Here is a 6,489-nt window from a genome sequence, read left to right on the forward strand (position 1 = left end):
AATCCTGAATTTAGCGCATTTTGAACTAAGTTGACCCAACATCCAAGGCATGTTGGGCCCATTAGAAGACCACCTTATGTCTAATTGACCCCCGATCAATATAAGACGATCATTCAACTACTTGTTAAATTTGAAGGATATGTATGTCGATTTGTGCGTACCAATATCCCTTGGGGGTCCAGTTTTGTTTTATAGGTAGTTTCTTTGTTTAGGTCAAAAGAAAATCCTCCTCATCCAGAAGAAATTCAAAAGCATCAAGAAGTTCGGGAATGAAGATTTTATGTGGAAGCTTAGATTAGTTTACCATTGTACCCTTGTGTTGGACTGATATTTATTTCCATTTCCTCTATTATGTATCCCCATTTGCTTTATTCATAAGGTTTGTATATATACATATATATATATATATATATATATTGTTGGGGCAATGAAACGTTTTACAAACGATATACACATCCTTCAATCGTTAGGCCTACCTTTGGCTCAAAAAGGTCACATGCATGTTAGGAGGCGTTATATATTATTTGTGTGTTAAATGTTACAAATTTTGTTTCGTTTGTGCTTGCTTGACTTATGTGTTCTATACATATGTTTTGCTTTAAACATTATTGGTCCATTATTTCATTCCAAAGTCTTAGAACATCTTTTAACATATATACTCAATTTTCAAGCTTTCCGAAGTACTCTTGACTTCATTATCAAAATACGTTCAAAATCACTCAAATTCTAGGTTCAATAATGCTTTAAAAAATTATTAGGTCATCATTCAAATTCATGTTGACCTTGTTGTTTCTTGAAATTTATTTTTCACACCTACCTAGCCGGCGTTACTAAATATTCCGTCAGTTTTAAGTCTTAAGTCCCTATTTCTCGGAAGGGCTTTTCAATTGAACCTTCCAAAAGGTAAATTTGAATCTTTACTCAAATCATGTAGTTTGCTTTGTTCAAACTCCTTTCTTTCGTTAAAATTTTAGTTCACAGAACGATCAAAGTTTTACTATTTGGTCACTCTTTTAGAGTCCTTTGTTCTTCGAATTTTGGACTAATTTGTTTGACGCAAAACAAATGTTATTTGTTTTATATGTTATTTTGGTTTATTATTATGATTAATGGACTAACTCTCTTATTTTTTTAGTTGTTTTTAGAAGAAGAGACGGATTTGTGTTGGTAATCAAACTTGCTCACTTCACCAAAGTATCCGCTGGCAGAACATTCATATTTTACACGGTCTAAGGTCAAGAAAATTGCTTCAGACTCATCATTTCTTACTTGGACTACTAAGAGGACTCGGTCAAAAATGGATTCCATTATCAACACGTTTGCTTCATCTGAAATGATCCCCACTCCATCTGTCGCGGCTAATCCTAGTGCCTCGGTAGCAACAGAATCACCCATGGAAGTCATTGCTCATCTAGAGCGACAAATTGGTGAACTAAATCTCCTAGTAGCTCATTTCCAAGCTGCTTCTCAGAACCTACCACCTGATGCTCGCCAAAAAGGGCCCATGCCACCTTCGTTTTCGACTTCGAGTGCGCTCAATCAAGGAGATCATTTTACCACCTTTCAGCAAACTCAAAGCGCCTCACTCACTAATTCAACTCAGGATACTCCTCTTGTGTACACATTTGCTCCTCTAAAAGCTCCAACAGTAACACATCATGCTCCACCAGTGTACACTTATGTCACTACTCCACATGTTACCAAGGCTCAAGAGTTTCACCGCTAAGATGCTAATCACTATGTTGAAATTGAAAATGATACAAAATCAATTGATGCTAATCACTATGTTGAAATTGAAAATGATACAAAATCAATTGATGCTAAAATGATGAATAGGAAGATGAAAAGCTTAGAGGATGCTATAAGAGGTCTTCGTGGGTTCGATAATAGCCAAAGTGTTAGATATGAAGAGTTGTGCACATTCCCTGAGGTTGGGCTTCCACTCGGTTACAAGATTCCGAAGTTTGAAAAGCTCAATGGATCAGGAAATCCTTTCTTTCACTTGAAAATTTACTGTCAAAAGTTGATTGGTGTTGGAAACAACGAAGGGATAAGAATCAAGCTATTCGATCAAAGTCTGACTGGAAAAGCCTTGGAGTGGTACTCAAAGCAAGATGTGACTAAATGACGTACNTACACTTATCTCACTACTCCACATGTTACCAAGGCTCAGGAGTTTCACCGCCAAGATGCTAATCACTATGTTGAAATTGAAAATGATACAAAATCAATTGATGCTGAGATGATGAATAGGAAGATGAAAAGCTTAGAGGATGCTATGAGAGGTCTTCGTGGGTTCGATAATAGCCAAAGTGTTAGATATGAAGAGTTGTGCACATTCCCTGAGGTTGGGCTTCCACCCGGTTACAAGATTCCGAAGTTTGAAAAGTTCAGTGGATCAGGAAATCCTTTCTTTCACTTGAAAATTTACTGTCAAAAGTTGATTGGTGTTGGAAACAACGAAGGGATAAGAATCAAGTTATTCGATCAAAGTCTGACTGGAAAAGCCTTGAAGTGGTACTCAAAGCAAGATGTGACTAAATGACGTACTTGGGATGATTTAGCGAATACTTTTGTAGATCACTATAAGTTTCATGTTGAGATCACTCCCGATAGGATCTCTATTACCAAGCTAAAACCAAAGTCGACTGAATGTTTTCGAGAATATGACATTCGTTGGAGGGAAGAAGCTGCTAGGGTGCATCCACCTATGGAGGAATCAGAAATGATCACCTACTTCATTCAAGCTCAAGACTCAGAATACTACGAGCGAATGGTGGCAATGGGTGGAAAGACATTTGCTGAAGTTATCAAGGCTGGAAAAATGATTGAAGACGGCCTCAAGACTGGCCAAATAGCGAGTTACACCTCATCTCAGTTTGCTAACAGGGCCTATCAAACCGGTTCTTTTGGAAAGAAAACGGAGAAAGAGGTTATGATGTTAACAACCCGAGGAGCTACCTCATATAACCGTCAACCACCTCCAGGCTATCCTAATTCACAATACCATGTTTGCAACAATCAATCAACATTTCGTTCTCCACGACCAATGCAAAATCCTCGAATCAATGCACCTCATCCTAGTTTTGAGAAAAAGCCTCCCCGAGTCTTCACTCCATTGTGTGAGACACGAACTCAACTTTTTGACAGATTGAAAGAGGCAGGAATACTCCATCTAATGGAAGCTAAGAGTGTGAATACTTCGGCCAAGTGGTATGACCCAAACAAGCGGTGTGCTTATTATTCAGGAGTTATTGGGCATGATACCGAGAAGTGTATCACTCTCAAGCACAAAATTCAAGATCTGATTGACAACGAGGTGGTAAAACTTGCACAGGCTCCAGCGAATGTGAACACCAATCCACTGCCCAAGCACAAGGAGTAGTCATTGGCATAACCAGTTGCGAAGAAGAAGCAAGTTTCTCTGAAAGTCACACTTTTGGCGTCTTTTAGTCCTGTATTTGGAGTTTATTGTTTAATTTCCATGTACTCGCATTTTTATCACTTTGTTTCCTTTGTAATCATTTGTTTGGATTTAATTTGTTAGCATCTTTCATCTGTAATGAACTACGTCTGACTTGAATTCTCAAGAATGAGATACGTAGGCGGCCTATGTCGGCTTCGGTCACCCCTTTATCCTTTTTTAATGTTTCCTTCTACTTGAACTACGTTCGACCTGATTTCCCTAGTGGAATACGTAGGCGGCCTTCACTGGCTTCGGTCGCGTTATCAAAAATATTTTATTTTCTCTTTATGTGGAACTACATTTGACCTGATTCCTGCTCAACGGGATACGTAGGCACCACACCGGCTCGGTCATATTCCCCATAAGATTTCCATTTTCTTTATAATGAAAACTGGGCCAGAATTTTGAGAGGATCTCAAAATTCGTTAGAAGAGGAATTTTTTCAACAAATCAGAATCAAGGATCACTTCAGAGTTGCAACTGGGGCAGAATTTTTGAGTGAATCTCAAAAATTCAACTTAAAACTATAGAAGTTCAAAAGTTATATTATGTTTTAAACCGGGGCAGAATTTTTGAGGAGGGTCCTCAAAAATTCCATCAAGCGACATTTCGAGACCAGATAAGCTTGTAATCCGGAAGGCAAAGGAGCATCAGGATAGCAAGGCAAAGCCAACATGATTCAGTCTCTTAAAACTAAGAATTTTTCTTTGGATGCAGGAACTACAAAGTTACAAGGCATCAATAGACCCACAGTGGCCTCATCATAGATCAGATGATTTCTACTCTTATTCTTCTTCTAAAAATTTTCCTTTCAATTTATTGTGACTCACACATTCTCAATTCTACAGATGGAATAGCTCGGCACAATGGCAAAGGCCATAAAATGTTATCCAGACCAATATAATGATGAACAACTTCATCCTTAACTTATCTTTTGTTATATCATTTACTTTGATAATTTTATTTTGTTACTAACTCAGGACTGAGTTTTGCAGGTATCATTACCAGAATTGAAGGCAAGAATTGAAAAGATATTTTGAGGTTTTGAATGTTCAAATCAGATATTCACCAGAAAAATGGCAAGAGCCAACCTTTTTCAAATTCTATCAGGAAGGATTCCCGACACCAAGGATCCAATCCAATAATCTGACTCTTATCCTATATTTTATGTTGAAGAACTTTGTCCTTCCTTGTTTCAAATCCATTGCCTTTTTATGGCAAATCTTACGTCCTCTTTAAATTTCGTTAAGTTTTAGGTTCGAACTACGTAAGACCTGATTTCTTGTTCTAGCAAGATACGTAGGCAATCCTATATAAGGATTCGGTCTTCCTAATGTTTCAAACTACAGACCTCAGAGGAACTGAGGCATGTTTTTGAACCCTTACCCAAAACTCTGGTTTTATTTAAAATGTTTTTTCTTTCAAAACCCCTTTNTTGAAAAGTTAAAGAAATTAAAAAATTGATTTATTTGATTTTTAAAAAAATTTTAACACTTAATTTCGCATGTGGCACTAAAAATGATGTGGAATTTCACGTGTAATCGCGTCCATTACACGCACTCTGACCGGAGGAGAAAAGGGTTTAAAATGTTGTTTTCTGATGGGTTTAAGGGTCTAGTTGGCAAAGTGATGAGTATGAGGGTTCAACTGACAAAATGAGCCAAATACAAGGGTCTTTCAGGTCATTCCGCCTACCAGAATTGAAGGCAAGAATTCAAAAGATATTTTGAGGTTTTGAATGTTCAAATCAGATATTCACCAGAAAAATGGCAAGAGCCAACCTTTTTCAAATTCTATTAGGAAGGATTCCCGACACCAAGGATCCAATCCAACAATCTGACTCTTATCCTATATTTTATGTTGAAGAACTTTGTCCTTCCTTGTTTCAAATCCATTGCCTTTTTATGGCAAATCTTACGTCCTCTTTAAATTTCGTTAAGTTTTAGGTTCGAACTACGTAAGACCTGATTTCTTGTTCTAGCAAGATACGTAGGCAATCCTATATAAGGATTCGGTCTTCCTAATGTTTCAAACTACAGACCTCAGAGGAACTGAGGCATGTTTTTGAACCCTTACCCAAAACTCTGGTTTTATTTAAAATGTTTTTTCTTTCAAAACCCCTTTTTTAAATGGTTTTCTTAATTTTTTCTTAAGTGGCGAATTCCAAATTGTAATTTTTTTCAAAAATTGAAATTGCCAAAGTTGCGAAAATGGTTTCGAAACCTTAGTTTTTGAAATAGAATCGTAACAGTCCCCAGCATACCTTCTGCTTTACACGATATCTGTTGAAAGACTCCAACTTGAAACAGCTGCCTAACCAGGATTATTCTCTAGCCCTATTTCTGTCGTTCTTTAATTTGACCTCTGGATTATTGTTATTTATTTGGGTTGTCTGTTTAAAATGGCGCTTTATATTGTTTTCGCGATTGTTTAAGCTTATGGCTTCTTCCTGATTTTAATTGATTGAAAAACAATTTTGACTCTTCCAAAAAATTATTATTATTTTTCAAAAAAATTTGCCACCGCTTGTGTTAAAAGTGGTTGTTCTCGTACAAATTTAAGTCTCGGTTTCGATCAATATCGATGACTTAAATAGTGCTCTCAATTGAACAAACATGAACGTGCGGTTACGATGAGGCCAAATGAAGTTGCATAAACAATGTGTGACCTATTTGCATCTCGTTGTGATTAGTCATTTATCGAATTGATTCTCTTGTAATGACCATTGCACACTAGCGAAAGTATGTAGTCTTGTTTGCTTTAAGTGTTGATGCCTTGTGTGATTAGCTTGTTTTGAACCATGCATGAATAAACCTAGAATTTGCCCTATTAGTCTGATTGATTTAGAAAGGTGTTCTCTTGAAATGATCTTAGGTAACTTTAAAGAGTGAGCCAAATTTGACATATATCTCTTTTGTGGCCTACCCGTGAACGTGTGAAACTCTTTTGAACACCCTTTGAGCCTTCTCTTTCTTTGGAAGAACATTGATGAACCCTAGACCTTACTTGACCCACTACCTATA

This window comes from Solanum stenotomum, chromosome 8 (genome assembly GCF_019186545.1).
Source record: "Solanum stenotomum isolate F172 chromosome 8, ASM1918654v1, whole genome shotgun sequence".
Taxonomy (NCBI): domain Eukaryota; kingdom Viridiplantae; phylum Streptophyta; class Magnoliopsida; order Solanales; family Solanaceae; genus Solanum; species Solanum stenotomum.